The sequence below is a fragment of the Monomorium pharaonis genome, chromosome 1 (genome assembly GCF_013373865.1).
Source record: "Monomorium pharaonis isolate MP-MQ-018 chromosome 1, ASM1337386v2, whole genome shotgun sequence".
NCBI lineage: Eukaryota > Metazoa > Arthropoda > Insecta > Hymenoptera > Formicidae > Monomorium > Monomorium pharaonis.
In genome coordinates, this window is record NC_050467.1 from 17,769,001 (window position 1) to 17,785,432 (window position 16,432).

Consider the following 16,432-nt stretch of genomic DNA (forward strand, 5'->3'; position numbering starts at 1 on the left):
CATAAGGAGATTGACGTGATGATTTTGAGAGGTATCGTAAGTTGGTGTCGACGTGCGTGCAGGCAAAAGAGACGAAACGTTCATCGGCGCCCGAGCACTCAGAATGCGAAGGGGTCAACCGGAAGAAAAAATTGTATCTGTAATTGAAGACTATATGACGCGTATCCTGCGTACGTATTACACGATGCCGGCGAACCGGTTATCACGAAAAAAAAATAGTATTATTAACATTAATTGGTAACACTACGCACAACGATTCCAAAAGAGGCTGCTATTTTTTAGTCAAAGCGGATCCTGGAGCTTAATAGTATTTTAATATCAGTTATTAAATATATATATTTTTTTTTAATTCTATAAACTGCGTACCTGAAGTTAGAGATGATATTTCAAATTAATTTGATCGTCAAAATTTATAATAATAACGATGGTATAAGCATTTTAAAAAACTGTAAGAATTTTAATTAGTACAAAAAATATTAATATTGTTTCTTGTTTTTTTTTTTTTTTTTTTTTGTTATATTCGTTTTAAAGAGAAGTATATTAGTTTCTCTGATAAATTGTTTGCAACGATATTGGACAGCTTTACAGGCCTCATGCATACTTTATGCGAGAAAACCGTAGCTAAAAAGGAATGAGAAAAATTCATGCAAATAATAATGAATAATAGTAACATTAATAACCATTCTTCAATTAAATTTCGCGAAGAAATCATACTACTACGCACAATTACAAACTCTGGCTTGTCATTGCAATTTGCATTTGTGTATTTTTGATGTTTCGCGTTGTTTGTCGGATATTAATTCATAGTTATCGACCGCTTCGTTATCGAACTTGCAATTAATTTGTCGTTCTGCATCAAAACAGAGCGGCGCGTGTTACGTTTAGGTTGCACGACATGTTAACTCGTCGATATTCTTTTTCATTCGACATACATTTTACGACCGATCGGCAAAATAAACCGGAGTCCTTCCGGACAGCCGGGAAAACGTCAGTATTTTTAAAAACTAGACTGTCCGTATCGGGCGGAATACGCAAATCGGATCAATCCGACGCCCGAACAAAACTCAGGCGCTCGCGCGCTTCGCAATTTCAAATATTGCTCGCGCTAATAGAAACTGCGCAGTGTCAATACCGAAATGTCCATTGTGTTATGCAAATAATCGCACTCAAGCGAGCAGGGCTTGGCGTAGAAATTCGAGGCTGAAACCGTTGACCCGTGCAGCAATGCGATGCGCATTTTGTGCAACATGTAACATTCACGTGAAGAGAGGATATCATGGAGGATGTGTCAATTTGCCGTTTTTATTATCGATCATAAACTGGCGCTCTTGTTAATTGTAAAATAAAGTTCATCCTACGAGTTCATCCTGCGTTACGGCGTTAACAGGGGAGGGGGGGGGGGAAGGTTACACCCCCTCCTCCTTCACCCGTAATAACACGCCATTGTCCATTCGAGGGCATTTTGTATTACTTTAAATGACGAGCATCATCGTAAGCGCGCTTCAGCCTCACAATAAAGCTGCTCGCGAGAGCGTTTCCGGGGCGCGGGAAAATTTATGTTCATCCCAATTAAAAGTTATCTAAAGCATCCTCCGTAGATACCCTTTAGAACCGCTGAGGCGTACTGTCGTTTTCTCAGTTCACGGAGAGGAGGCGGAGAAACACAGACAGTGTAAATTTATTTAAATGCCGTTCGCGATAAGCGTTGTGGAAGCCGTTATGAATGGAATGTAATTTCCTAATGAAAAGCAGCGATGGGCTTACGGTTGCTCCAGGAGCAACTGTTACGCCTCCAGCATCCGGCCAGCTCTTCAACGATTTCGAAATTGTCAGGTCTCCCTTTGATCGATTCAATCGTCGAGGGCTTAACGAACAACTTGTCTCTCGAGTTTGGGAAAAGGGGGGAAGGGAGAGGGGAGGATAATGTGATAAAAAGTTTCCGACGTCAAGTATACATCAAGATTTTATGTAACACTTCACCGTCATTTTACGCACGCAACACAAATCCACGCGTGTCACTGCCACGTTTGCCGAATCATTTTTAGCGGCAATCTCATCGGTTAAGATGGAAAATGCTGACGATGCCAGTGCACGCACCCGGGGGACGCCGGCTCGTAAAATGCACATACCTCTGTATGCGCGCACACACACGTACACACGCACACGCGAACGAGCATCTCCCTCCCTCCCTCCCTCCCCGTCACTTCGGCGAGCGATGCACATGGATACAATCATGAAGCTACTTTCGGAGGAACACAAAGGTTCCTGGGAGGAAAAAAAATCCATCTCGGTGGGACAGACGAGCCGAGGTCAGCCAAAGCTTACGACTTCGGAAAACTCGCTGGCAGTTTTCCAAGGCTCCTTCGGCCAATCGACCGGCCCTGATAGTCTGCAAAACACACACGGGAACCTTTCGATATATTCACTCGAGCTGTTTGGACACTTGAAACATTGCGCCCGCCGCGATTAATCAGAATCAACGGAGGGAAGACGCGTAATTATCGTGGGTCACGGCCGAGAAACGTTTCCGAAATTCGTCCCTCCCTCTTTCGAAGGGCGCTTTTAGGGGGACACCTATACCGTCCGAAACGCGTATTCAATATTAAAACGCAATTTGAATTTAGCTCTATGCAAATGCGTCGATATTGATTCGCCGGCGTGTAAATATTTATTCAAACTTTTGCGAGAAATTAAAAAAAAAAAATCGTAGCTTGTAGTATGTATTGCATAATGTCGCGTGATATGTGTGTAAAATGCAACAACGCGCACTTCTCGGCGTGTTTTGTACGGTCCGCCGGCGTGTTTGGTCCCTGTATGAAAGCATTACAAGTGCAAACCTTTCCCGGTTGTATATTTCATTAAATTACACTCGGCGCGTCGAATTACCGGGCAAAAATTAGATCCAAAATGCGAAACCAAAGGGGACAAATCCGAGATTAAGGGGGATCGAGAAGGCACGCTTGTTCCGCGATATTGATGCGAAAGTACATCGAAACGTTCATGCATACGATAATTAAAAATGCGTAATTCGCCCGTGCATCCGTTTTTCCATTACACGTACACGAATGACACTTCTCACACACATATATTTATATATATATATATATGTGTGTGTGTGTGTGTGTGTATGCCCGAGCACTTTATACGCCGCGCGCAGTTACCCTCATAATTATTGCAAATCTAATTGGAGCTAAATTTTAATGCGGATTCATCAACACGATTTCCCGTTCGGGCGTGGCCCCACGCCGGGCGATAATTCACGCCGAAAATCGATCTCCGGTCATAGGTGTATATATATATCAGTCTACCGTGGATTAGCGCAGTGGAGGAGTCTGGCCGCGAAATTACGCGGCTCGACGCGCGTGGAGGGACCGGAACCGGCCGATCGGCAGCGCGATTTCACGGGCGTTTCCACACAGGTATACAGCCACCGCAGGTAGTCACGATGAGGTGGCCACCGCAGCGGGCGCCCGGTGTATCTCTTACACCCTGACCGTGACGCGGCCGCGGTCGCCTTTTCCGCGGGTTACCTCGCGCGCCGCGCCGTTTGATTAACACAGCCGCGAGGAGGGCTGTGGACCGAGCGTGGTTTCGGCATACTGCACGTGACATTACGGGGTATACCATCCATTATTCTCTCCTCTCTTCGCCCTGCACTTCGTGATTCTCTCTCTCTCTCTCTCTCTCTCTCTCTCTCTCTCTCTCTCTCTGTCTCTCGGTGTCGCGCTTAAATAGATTCACGCGCGCCCACGCGCTCAGCACCGCCCAGCTCTCGTCGAGCCTCCGTCGAGCTTTTCCCATATGTATTTCCTTCCGTCGCTGCTAAATCATCATCAGGTTGCCGGAGCGGCGATAGTGTTACTTAGCATGCCGCTCGCAGTCTCAAGTTGTACAAGGCGCGCTGTACCGTCGGGGTTATTGAATTTCCAATTATTCGAGTATTTCGAGTGGTTGAAAACTCGTGCTATATGTGCGCCGTCGTCGTCGCCGTTGTCGCGAGCGACCGATGCTATCTCGCTGCTCTCGCGCGCGCATAAATTTCCAGCGCGACACCTTCACGTTGAACTTTCCGCGCGTGGCTTCGTCTTACCTAGTTAGCAGTTACCCCGTCTGGGGTTTTTTCTTAAAAAAAAAAAAAAAAGAACCCTCTGTACTTGCGGCGTGTAACGACAGACGTGTTTTCAGTCGGAAAACTTTGCGACAAGGAGTAAACAGCTCGATAATCACAGCTCCGATATCGGAATTTTGGAGAGAGAGATCCATCCGTTGTTTAGCGCGCGACATCAATTAGCATCCTATTAATCGTCCGATCCAAGTGATACTCGATCTGTCGATTAATAATTGTCACGTGCAGTCTGTAAAATTTCACATTTTTGAAGAATGTATTATTCACAGACCGAAGAGAGAGAGAGAGAGACGCCCCACTCGATCCATTCGAGTGGATCATGGCGGTTCTTTATGTATAAGTTCTGTATATAGTTACTTGTTATATCATTTATCTGGCCACTTGGCCAGTGTCACACATAGGTGTGGGGATAATGACACAATCGGCGGAGGACAAAGGGAGGAAAAAAGATAAGAGGCGACTCGAAAAATAACGAAGTATCCGCGAAGAGCGGAGAAAGTAAACGATCCTTGGCGCTTGCGGCGTCGGCGGCGGCGGCGCTCTTTTGATTTTGATGGATCGCTCTTTTCTCATGACGTTCTCCCCAGCTTTCTTCCTTCCTTCGGCACTTCCTTCCTTCCTTTATCCCTCGCGAGCTCGCCAGTGTGAAGTAAATACTTCGTCTGACGATGATGGACGCGAAATCGTTAAAGCGTTAGGTTCTTAAATCTTGAATTGACTGCGAAATATGAAAAAGCTCTTCTGATTCACGTTAAACATCGAGGAATTTTTATTTCCTAACCTTTGGCATTATTCACTGCGTTTAATTAATTTACACGTAATGTTAATTATATTTTAATTATATAATTTAAATTATTCGCGAAAAGTAGTTGTAAGGCCAGAAAATACTTTGGATGTATATGTTATTTTTTTTCTAACAACAAATTACAGGTAATAATGCGTATTTTATTGAATCTTCTGATTATGAAGGACGTGCCATTTTATCCTTGTATTATTGAGTGAAAATATTTGACAGAGCTACCGAATAATCGTATTTCATGCAAATACAGACATATTCATCGGCTATCATTAACCGGATCAACAGAAACCCATAATGAGCCAATGACATATTTCATAATCAGGTTGAACGACATCAAAGAAGAATAGAATTGATTTAAATAGTATGATAATTGTGTGGAAAATGACTTTAACGATTATTTAAATAAGTAAATTATTGGTAAAATGAAATGTAATGTAACGTGTACGATAAACGTGACATATAGAACGTCATATAAATTTAATTAGTGCTGAAGCTCTCTCATCTTTTGTAAATAAATCATTCAAAGTATGTACTGTAATTATCATATTTGATTTTTCGTTTAGAAGTTTTGATTATTTATAAGAAAATTTATTCTTTTCTTTCTCCTTAAAACTATGTCAACTCTTTAAATTATTCTGCAAAAACTTATAAATTTGTTTAAAAAAGTGAGGAAACAGAACTATTACTGTAACTCAATTGTTTTCTAAAGAGTACATATATATTTCGAATTGAAGCATATAGAACATGATATAACATCCGTGGTATCAAAATGAGATTTGCCATATTGAATGTCGATATAGCAATAATAGGGTAGGGCTTAGATCTCATATGCAATACTGCATAGCCTCAAGTAAATACGCAGCCTATAAACTAGTCGGCATCGTCAGATCTAATTTGTTACATAACCACTCAGCCCCACCCAACACTTAATCGAACTGACAACCGAGTCAGCTGTCGCGAATTAATTTGCCTTGCGAGTGTCAAGAACAGACCGACAGTTATCGTCATTTTGCCTCGATTTATTGGAAGTGTCCATCTGAATTGTTTTTTATTCGGACTCTGTTTTTTCACAAGTCTGCGTTTACAATCGTTAATCTTGAATTTATACAATATAAATTGCTGTACACGGAGAGAATTTTCTCTCAAAATTTGGTGATTGTGGGATAATGTGTGACCTCGAGGAATTTTACTATACTTTTTAGTAAAATGTAACTAAAAGTGTAGTAAATTTTACTAAAAAGTATAGTAAAATTCCTCGAGGTCACACATTATCCCACAATTACCAGATTTTGAGGGTAAATTTTAAGAGAAAATTCTCTGCGCAGAAATATAAATCGTGCTGTAATATACATGATATAATAATCATAGTGAAATCAAAGTAAAACGTAAGAATATTTTGTTAGCGTTAAACATAATGTCCGCCATTATACGTTTCGCGAATGTATTGCCCCAGAGGGAATTTGAGAAGGAGGTACATTCATAGAGGTATTGTCGCTTCGTCGCTATTACGTTGCACAGAATTCTAATAATCTCGTTGGTTGTTCCGCTTAACAAATGAACAGAGTCGTTCTCATTATCTTCTGCAGTGCAGTTTCGAGAAAATCACTTCCACGCAATTTCGTAACAATCCGAGCTGCGGTATTCAGCAGTGAGCTCTCAGTATTGCTTTAATGACATTCTTTGGCGTTGTGAGAACTGCTCGGGAGTATTGTTAAAGAGCGACATAGATCGGACGAGAGAGGAGAGATCTCGAAAAGTATTAAACGACCATGCGTCAACAGTCGTCTAGAGAAAAAAGAGAAAGAGAGAGAAAGAAAGAAAGAGAGAGAGAGAGAGAAAGAGAGGATGGTACTTTAAGTAGTTGTTGAGGCATTCTATGGCCACCACAAATATTACGGTCCAACTAGCGGATCCACCCTTGTGAAAGTGCAAGTCGAATTGTGGCTGGGACTCGCTCGTCAGATCGCAGCTCTCGTGTCGGGTAGGCCGCGCGAATACCGCAAAGCAGACATTCTGTACATTCCGCAGCTGTAATATTGCACTTGTTGTCTGAAGTGTTTTGCCCTTCAGAATTAATCATATAGCGGGAGAGAGAGATAAATACGCGTTTACAAAAATATGGGAGGAACTGTTTAAAAACTTTTATAACTTTCAATATTAATTGAACATTATTAGGAAGGAACGGCTAAGGTACAAATTTAGCGGCAGTTAAAAAAGGTTGATTAAATTATCAAAATAATTATGTGAAACGCTCGAGCTGGTTGCTAGATGTCAAAGTTTTTTGTCGAACTGCTGTCCGCGTACCTTCATAATTTCTTGCGTATACTTAATTAAAAGAGTTTCACCGGTCGAATATATACAGAGACAGGATGCAGTGGAATGAAATACGCGAACAAAATTAGTTAGTCTTTACTTCGCTTATCGTTAATTGAAAGAAATTAGCGCGGGCAGCATCTTAAGCGCGAGATATACTGAGAAAAAAAGTATTTGGTGTCTGTGAGTAATTATACGTCAAAATCATTATGAATAAAAGCTCATATAGTTATTATAATTATAATACAGTGTGTTATACAAAAAATGCAGGTTGCAATAATTTACAGTTAGTACCGAAAATAACTATAATTAACAATTATATCTTTGATGCCATCTATACTTTAAATTGCAATAATTTATTTTGTCATTGTAATACATTGCATGTTATTATTATTAGCATTACAGCAGTAAAAACATCTCACTATAATAATTTTAACATTCAATTACAATCGAATAGTCTCAGTATACGTTCGCCTCCCCAGCCAACTTGCAAATTCGAAAGCTCGCTTCGAAGCACTGTACAGTTGGGAACAACTTACAATTTTCTCGTCGTTCGATTTCCGAAGCACACAATAGAAATTTTGTATGTTTTCGTTATCATATATAGTGTTTTCGCAAATATTCCACGTCACGCTGAAAGCTCGAGAATAATAGAATTGAAATAATAACAGAGCGAAAAGAGTGATTTCGAAATATAGTTATGGTATTAATTCTTATCATAGAACGGTTTTCTACAACAGAATCAGAATATTATTCAAATCGTTCTAATAAAATTATTAGATTTCTTAATAATTGATCCTCGTGCTCGAGCGTCTTACATAATTATTTTGATAGTTGAACAAAAATTATTTTCAGTATCTCGTTAATTTTTTAGATATTTCAATAAAACTTTTTTTTCTACGTAAATATCAATATAATCATGATTTTAAACTTCTCTCCGGTAACTTTATTAATAATTTGAACTGCTGAAGAAGTCTTATCAACAACTTACTAGCTGAAAACTTTAAGAGAATAGAATTAATCCAAGGTTTAATATAAGCAAATGTGCATTGTTCTATTTACATTATAACGCAAAGTTTTTTTTTTTAAGTTATTCCAAAATACGTCATTGTCTTTGTAATAAACACGTTTCGTAGAAAAGCAACTGGTGCGCAAATTTTTGATATTAAAGCGATACGATATGCTGAGAATGTGCTCGTATATAAATACACTAAAAAATATCATTCCAAAGTAATTACGTTCTGAGTTGTTGCATTAATTAAAGTCACGGATTATACATAGGATAATATCATGTTTACGCGTATATCGTAAAAATCCTTTTGCAAGATTTTAATTGCACTAAAATTGCATCGTGCTGCGAGCACCGCAGTTTCACTGCTGAACGAGGATTAAATAACAACGACTAAAATATGAATGGTTGTCATCGCTTTATAATATCATGATTTATCTCATGTCTGACATGTATAATAAGGATGATATTATTTTTGGTTGTCGAGTCGCATAATTAAAGTGTAGAGAATTTTTATATGGAATAAAAAACGTACATACGTACATATATATCGGCCTCTCGATTTTGTATTACATTTTTTTATGTCACCAATGCGGTACTCGGCCATTTTTCATGAGTCCACATTTATTTGGCGACATAGTTTTAAGGCATGAGAGATGCGATACTTTCAACGCATATGACGCATAACATAGCTTTCAGCGGTAGCAGATGAATGACTGTAAGTCTGCGAAAACGTTTTTTACTTTATTTTTATTTTTTTTTTAGAAAATAGTGACCAAACCCGAGTCCAACCAGAAAACATGATATTGCTATCTCTTCGAAATCTAAAAATCGATTGGATACTCGTATTGCACTCGTGCGTAAACATATTGCAAACATATAAAGTCAATTGTGAGATTGAAGAATAAAAACGTTTTATTGTGTATTCGTGTATCATATCGCAATATTTGTTTAAAAAAAACCGAAGAGATTTGCGTAAGGGAAGTTCGAATTCTATTTAACAAAAGTTGACATCTCAATAGAAATTCATCTTCAAATATAATTTTTAGTGCGAGCTTCTTTGTTATAATATTACATACAAAGTTAATGATAAAAACTGCAGTATAAGAATCGTATATCCATAATAGCTTAAACTGTTATTAGAAGGAATATCTAATTCCAAATTTTAATAAAAATTTTCGTAGCCATTAATTAATACTTTTCTAATATCTCGTTCAAAAATAAAGGAAATGTGTAGTAATCATTTCCTGAGACTGTAACAATATTCATAAAAATTCCGCGAGTTCTTGTCCATAAGAACCAAAAGTTTTAAGTGGTTCTCGTCAAAAACCGCTGTTGGACAGATTATCAAAGTTACGACGCAACCTACCACTCGAGCCCGATTTTTACGCTACGCGATGCTTATAAGACCACGCGGAGATTGATAAAAAGTTGAACAGAAACTATATACAGCGTGAATTTTACTTTTAGACAGAAATATTTTAATTAAAAATTTCTTGTATATTATTTTTGCACTCTCCCCGTTGCAAAACGAAATGTGTGGGGCAATCAATAAATACACGGGGAATAAAGCCAGTGATATATCGTGGCACCCATGCCGTAAGAAATATTTTTCAATCTGTCTCCGTTACACGTTTCAATAGATTTAACCATATTTTATGCATATAATGCATTATAAAGTTTCGCAAGTCGTACAGTAAAAATGTCATCAACTTTGCGCGCGGCAACTTGAAGGCCAGCTAAAGCTTCTAACTTGCGCGTGATGCAGCTGCGTAGTTTCTTTGTAAGTAGATTACTGTATAGCATAAGTATACAGGGTGTACGCACAATCCTCTAATGCAAACTTCGCGAGAAGTGATATATATATATTTCAATAAAATTAAACTCCCGAGTTCTTACGGACTGTATCTCGTACCTTTCTTTCCTGTTTTCAGTTATATTTCGGATTTAGACCTCTAAATTTAGTAAAAACTTAAAATATTTACAGAGCAAACTTTTTCTTGGAATTTACTCCCGAAAGCATAATAGTCGCGAAGCAATATGCTATATCGTCGAAAAATTCTATTGTAATTTTAAGAAAATTCATAAAATTTTATCAAAATTTTAATCAAGTTATTTTACATTTTATTGTGATAGATTTTTAATATAATAAGGCATAGAAAAACCGTATAAAATTCTTCGAAATACCACGTGTAGTCCTACTCGCGGTTTTGAAGGCAAATTCTAACAGAAAATTCTTTCCGTACAATAATTTAGCCGAAAGTAACTCCAAAAAATATCTCTCAGCAAAACATAGAAATTCTATTCACCCTTGCAAAAGGAGAGAAAGATAGAATCGCAGTCTACACGGAGACGCGCGTTGTATCGGAAATGAATAACGTCGACTCACCTTCGCATACAAGCCGCAACGCGGAGGAGTCCGTTTGCCGAGCCGAGCCGAGCCGAGCCAAGTCAAGTCACGATGATCCACGTTGATACGATCCCTGATCTCTCTCTCTCTCTCTCTCTCTCTCTCCCGAGCACTTCGGCACTTTGTAAGTCACCCGCGCACCCGCACGCCGAGATGAATCGTACCTCGACGTGCCATCACTCTGTTCCCTCCGCGCCGACGATTATCCCATTTGATCGGCACGATTCACGTCGCCGGGCTACCGCGCGTTGCATCCCACCAATACCCTTGTGTCGACCGCCCTCCTCCCTCCTCCACAACCCCCAGGAAGAACGGGACGATTTTCAACTGGCCGCGCGAAGATGAGAATCCGTCCCGACGACACTCGAGGACGGGGACACTCGTCCGGACGGGAGGATCCTGTCGGGCCGCGCTTTACGCTTCCGGCTTAGGGCGCCGTCCCGAATGTGTGCATTCCCGTCAGCCCGTGGATTAAGGGACGTCGCCGTGTTGTCGCATGAGATTGTCATTGCGCGCGCCAGTCGTCGTGATGCCCATCGTGACACCTACTCACGCCGGATATACATCTGTTGTTCAAGAGAATACCATGTGATAAGCTCCGGGAGTGACTTCCGGCTTATGCCCTTGGCGGCCGCGGAAATCGGGATATCGAGCGTTCCCGATTTCCGCGGGCATTTAGCCGCGCGCTGCGAACGAAACTAACGGAACTTTTCGGATATAAACGCGATAAATTTACTGTTATTTATCGGCGGAATCGAGAGAAGTACGGACGAGCGGGCGAGCGGCGAAGAGTAACGAGGAGGGAATGGGGACTTATTAATTTGATATGCTTTTCGCAAATGACTAGTGCGCAAACTGTCAAACGGGCACACTGTGTACATATTGTTAATTGCCATCGGGTGCTAATTGAAATTTGTTCTGGGCACGATCGATGGTGAGTTTTGCGATTGTCTAGAATAATCTTTATTAAATTAGCAAATAAAAATTCTGCGTGCAAATAAAAATGAAAAATTTCTCTTACGGCACGCAATATTTTGCAATAAAATTCATATAATAATAATAAAGCCAATGTGTTCCTACGTTCGGACGTTGCGTTCCGTACATTTAACTCGCGTTAACTGAATTTTCGAACAAGCTCCTACACAGTTGAAAAATTTGTGTTAGATTTAACACATATCGCATGTCCCAAACGGTCCACAGAAATTAATATGTTAAGTAGCATAAATATCATATTATATTTTTACATCAAACAAAATGTAAATTTTATAATTTAACATAATTTTTATGTACACTGAGAAAAAAATATTGTCGATGTGACAAAATTTTCCAACTAAATTAAAATGTTGTCAGTTTAAGAATTTATGCATTTAACTTAAATGCACAAATTCAAGTATTTATATAGTTAGTTGAAGTATAAATACTTGAAGGGACAAAATTTAATTTAGTTGGAAAATTTAGTCAAATTACCATTTTTTTCTCAGTGTAACAATTTAATGAGAAAATCACGTCAAAGTGACACATATAACATGTTACTTTAACATTATTATATCACATCGAGAAATAATAGTCACTTTTATGTTATAGAATAAGCTCAACTTTTTCCCCGTCAATTTTAACAGTCAAATTTCGTCACCGACAATAAGGAACAGATTTATCGTATAAAATTAAAAATACGTGCACATTGTGTTACTTTTACACTTTTTTTTAGTTACTCTAATAATTTAACCCTTGAATTTACATAACAGCAATACGTAAAGGGAACAAGCAAAAGTTAAATTTAACATAAAAATTTTAACAAGGACCGATTTTAACATAAATACAAAATGTTTCTTACGGTGTATTTAAAAAAAATTAAGCTCTCTACAGAGACGACACACGTTGCTCCTGCCTTGACATGCAATATTAGTTGTACAAGAGAACAGCTCTTGCCTCATCCCTTCTTTCTGTGCTTCGAGTGATGTAATCATCAAAGGGGCGGCGACGAAAAAGCTCCACGATTCACGACGAAAACGAGCAGCCCTCGAGTGAAAGGGGGACAAAGAGAAAGAGTGGGGGGAACGAAAGAAAGCAGGTAGGAAAAGACCGAGCCATTAATTTGCATATAGGTTGCCTTACAACCGCGTCTCCCGCATTGCATCGGGAGAATTTTCGGCGAACGAGGAGCCACGACGTGTGCTTTGTTAATTGCCACTGGTCGCTAATTGAAGTTCGTGCTAGGGGGGGAGGGGGGAGGGTGGAATACGCCGCGTACACACCGGGCCGGCCGGACTTTTCGGGTTGCGAATTCTCGCGTCTGCGGAAGCTGGCCGCGTCGGAAACAGTCGGCGTTATCATACGGCAACGGCAGCCTCCGGTTAGCACCGGTGCGGCCACTTCGTTACGCGATTGTCTGCGGCAAACTGCGCGCATTTACATCGGCGCGAATTACACGCGTTGCATATACGCGTCCGGCGATACTGCGGGAGAGACTCGTCAGGGGCCTCCTCTTCCATCTCCTCCTCCTCCTCCTCTTCGCCCTTTACTCCGATCTCGTGCAAATCGCGAGAACCACGCCGACGGGGCTCCGAAAAGTTATCCTCATCATCAACGTTCGTGCGAATTCGCGAATTACCTCTATAATACAAGTCCGAGCGGGGATCGAATGCATGCGCGTTTAATTCTCCGATTCCCGGAATTCGTACTGGTTAACGTTGTTAATTAAAAGCGTATACGCGTATAAAAGTGCATTTTGCAGGTTATACGCGGAAAAAATTTTACTATGGTAAACAGTAAGCGCGGACCAAAAAAGTAATTACGCAAGTTTTTACTATGTTTTTCATCAAATATAGTATTTACACTACTTATGGCGTAATTCTCTAAATTTTGTTATTGTTCATGGTTACTATTCATGGTTACTACGTACACAGTACTTTTTACTATGAAATTTTCTACGTGTATAGAAACATAATAATTTTTTGTTTTGTTTCGTAGATGGATTTCGTACATCAAGAATTGTTTATTAAAGAATGAGAAATAGAGAGGAACCTGAACGAATCTTTAGTCATCAAAATGAACGATTAATTATTTAATAAACCGAGCTTAAAATTAACCATTAATTTCACCTATCGTTAATATTGGACGGGCAAAATACGCAATCTGTTTTTATGTAACGGAATTTAGATTAAAATGAATACAATTATGATTGCCGCAGACAACCAACATAACGATAACACTGGAGCTTAAGAGGGGCTCTACCGGTCGGATATTCGCAATCGCAGCGAATATCACATTTGCATTGCGGCGGATTATACTAAATTCATATGTATATATTGGTGAAGGGAAGGAAATTCATCAACGCCTCTCTTTGCACGGCACATGGTTGAATGGCAACGTTGTACAAACTGAACTATGGTACGAGTATGCGATTGCTGGGCGCAAGTATATCGAATCTATTCATAGATCTATAGAATTGTAGACTCGGCGCACTATAAATTCTACGTACTTTAATTTAAAGTCTCTCTCTCTCTCTCTCTCTCTCTCTCTCTCTTTCTCTGTTGATCCGGGTGTTTGCGTTCGAAAACGAAACTGCAAGTTGCTGTTAGTTGGCGCGCCGTTCGACGGAAATGCACGCCGTGCTGCACTTTATTCATTCGCGCAATCTTTAAGGGAGAAAGTGAGCAGTCGATAAAAGTTAAATTTTGCAAAACGAAATTGTTTGATTTTAAGTTTGCGTATGAATTTCTTTGATGTGCCAATTTTGGACTTTTAAATATTCCAAACATTCTAAATGTTTAAGAAACTAACTTTCCAGTTCACGGAGCTCGCCTTGTTACATTACTTTATCTTTTAATCCTTCTATATTGCGCTATTTGCGACTTGTGTTTTCACTTCACATAAAAAAAACTTCAAAAAAGAAGAGCACAGAGCAAAATAAATTACGAGAAATTGATAACGTTAACGTGAAAGATCCAAGTATATCCTGCATGTTTCCATATACGTGTATATTCGTTACTCGATACGATTACATTCGTACACACGGAGTTACATCATAACGCGGCTCAATAAAATCTATAGGTACTCGGTTATCCTCCGGTATTAACGCAAGACAAAATAATGCACTTCCGGCGATCGACGATCCGATCGAAACTATAAAACCGCGCTCGAGAGGGGCCCGTCTGCATACTTCGCCGCTCTTTTACGACTTCATTAAGGCGCCGTTACGAGCTAGATACTGCTGAGCGAACAAAGTGTAGTGTATACTTATAGCGCCCTTACGATAAACCGCGTCGATTTATGAATATCGCGCGTGGTTTAACGGCCATTACTAATAATTCTTCTGTTTCGAGATGCGCCAACGTCGCTTCATAAAGCCGGATACGGCGAATTGGTTTAGGAGCGAGTGAAACTTTAATTTATTCAACACTATTGTATATGGCTAACGAATATTTCCCATTATAATTCATTATAATATTCATTATATCTCCAGTACAAAATGTATACGTTTTATTAATCCTCCGTTGCTCTGCTTCGTGAAATTTTCAAAGTTTTTAACAAAAATTATACGAAACGAAAAACAATCATGCAAATTTACTCTAAAAGGTTGTAAATAAAACAATTAGAAAGCGTCAATCAACTTTTATATCACGTACGTCTGTGTAATTCAAAAAATTAAATGTAAACCGAGTGTTCGTGTAAACGAGAGCAAGGGAGAGGATCAATTTAACTGAAGAGAGAAATTTATTGAATATATTAATTTTCATTCATGAAAACGGAAATGATAATATAAATGCGGCAGTAAATTTTAATTAGCTCTTCGGCACTTATTCAGTGTATCATTAAACATATTTTTATAATTCTTTCTATCTTTGTTTTGCACTTTCCAGAAATAAACAGCAGAGCGTAAACTTGCAGGCCAATAATTATTCATCTCTCATGTTATTTCGCGCGATGTGTGCCAGATATTGATGTAAAAAGCAATGTTATTGAATTTACATTAAATTTGGTCTCATCAACCTTGTTTAAGAGGATTAAGGTTTCCGTAATAACAGTGCCCTTAATCACTATATAACGTAGGTTCAAGTTCAACTACGTCGTTGCGGTGCGTGATGCTTTCCCGAGGGGGAAGGTAAACGTCAGTGCGTTTACAATGTAAACCGTGAACATAAATGTTTATGATATAGGTACGTGAATTTGATAACGACAGAGGACTTCGCGGTAATGAGGGTGAAACATATCAAAATATTGATACTCGCGGTGATAACTAAAGTAGGGAGATCAGAAACCATTCCGCTCCATTTTCGAGCATCCACTTTCGGGACATTCGATCCCGCCAATTTCCGACTGACTGATTGACTGATTCATGCGACGTAATTACAGACACGATAGGGGACATTAATGTTAAAGTGATCGAAGTTAAATCGTTCTAACTTTGTATGAAAAAATCGCGAGTATACAATGATCAGAGTAGTGAATGACGATTGATGTCGAATAAAAAGTTTTTCACTCAGAATAATATGACCGCCGCGAATATTTTACGCGCGGCGGCGGCGGCGCAAAAAAAAAAATTTTTTTTTCTACCCCGCGTGCACTGTGGAAAGCAAAATCTCGGCAAATATCGGTTCGAATACGCCGAAGTTTAATACTGGCAAAAGCGATATTTCTAGCGGAACCAGATACGCGTTTCGACGCTTCGCTCGAAAATGTAGCCGGGCCGGGGATTTTTGCGTATCGTCGTGTATACGTAAGTTCTCTTTTTGCGCCTCTATGCATTTCCCCCCCCCCTCCCCCTCCTTTATT

General features: G+C 39.6%; 1 protein-coding gene across 7 annotated transcripts in view; it reads right to left on the bottom strand.

Moving 5' to 3' along the window:
* Nucleotides 1-16,432, bottom strand: part of LOC105833261 (protein artichoke) — a 129,344-nt gene that overhangs the window by 79,143 nt on the left and 33,769 nt on the right. For 3 of the 7 annotated variants that reach the window (XM_036295513.1, XM_036295512.1, XM_036295515.1), the window contains exon 2: nt 10,637-11,223. The exons of 3 other annotated variants lie outside the window; for them this stretch is intronic. The gene's annotated coding sequence lies outside the window, so the exon portion shown is untranslated. Of the gene's footprint in view, nt 1-10,636; nt 11,933-16,432 lie in introns of those variants that run through there. One more of the 7 variants, XM_036295514.1, reaches the window with a different exon arrangement.